Source organism: Camelina sativa, chromosome 17, assembly GCF_000633955.1.
Source record: "Camelina sativa cultivar DH55 chromosome 17, Cs, whole genome shotgun sequence".
In the NCBI taxonomy this organism is placed as follows: domain Eukaryota; kingdom Viridiplantae; phylum Streptophyta; class Magnoliopsida; order Brassicales; family Brassicaceae; genus Camelina; species Camelina sativa.
Genome location: NC_025701.1, coordinates 27,653,217 through 27,654,679, shown reverse-complemented (window position 1 = coordinate 27,654,679; position 1,463 = coordinate 27,653,217).

The following is a 1,463-nucleotide window of genomic DNA, read 5'->3' as shown; positions in this document are numbered from 1 at the left end:
TCATAGATAATTCAAATAAACATGACGCTTCAATTTAAAATTAGAACTTACATCACTATCAACGAAGACCATCTGAAGGGACTTGAATGATTTCCAAAGTCTTATGATACGGACTCTTATCTTTTGATGGTCTAAAGCAGGGTTGAGATTGTCTAACTGAACAAAAGGTCGAACGTTCATCTTTTTAGAAGTCATATTGAATTGAGCATACAACTCATAAACACATTAGCGGAACAATATTTATAGAGATGTTATACAACCGACTTGATTTTTTGATTTTTTAGAATATTTTCTTACTTTATTTTGTTCAAACGATAATGATGAGGAATGTAAACATATCATTTATGAATATTCTCGATATTTTTTATTATCATTATTAAAAAAGTATATTTAACATTTTTTTTACTCTTTCAGATTTAATGAAATTCATCAAGCAGTTGTAAATTTCCATATATCGTTATTAAAATAAATGTTATTTTGTAAATTATAATAATGGTCTTTAAGATTTTTAATTAAACAAATTTCTATATGTTAAAATTTGCAACTAACTAAATTTAATAATAATCCAGGAATATAATATTTTAATTAATTTATTAAATCCCAAAAAATCATCAAATATAAACTAACAAAAGTGTTTTTCAATAATTCTCAAAAAATACGGAACTTCGAAGATCGGTTTTGAGCATAGTTATCAATAAGGTCTTCGATGCTTCTCAAAGGAGTCCTCAACAGCAAGATGAATATAGGAGTCAAGTGAATCTCTGTATTTTGCAGAAGGATAAATTCTAATCAGTATTTTTTCATATCAATTAATCATTAATCAAATAAAGTTAGATTTTACTATTACCTTAGATCTAAATCGAACCTATAGTCGGTATCATCCAAATCTTTGATTCTTGACTCACCATGATCAACGTAATTGTACCTAAATATTTAAAGTTAGTCAGATACATCCACATATTTCTAAAATATATAATCGAAAGACCATCCAAAGTAAATCTCTGACTTACATGAACATGTAGTCTGCAAATTCTGCACTCTTCGGGTTCTCGACAATCTCCGAGCATCCATCGCCGTTGGTTAGGAGAACATTATTATCTAGCATTACCGATGTTAAATAAAAAAATTATTCATTATCATAATGAACTGTACTGAATTACTAAACTAATTATCTATAAACAAACGTAATCACCTCCGAATCTTACTGCTTTCCACATTTTGAACAGACAGACCCTCTTCCTGTTACGCAGTTTGAAAGTTTTGAACATATGATTGGCATAGACTCCTGTTGCGAAGCAGTCAAGTACATATCCCCTTTGGAAAAAGGTTTGTTGATATACTAATGTCAATCTACATATTTTATCAAGCACTTAAAACAGTTTTTTAAAATATTACTATTCATATATAAACTTACTCAATCGACTCGATAGTGAATTTTATGTAGCGATCCATCAAGCTCCAAC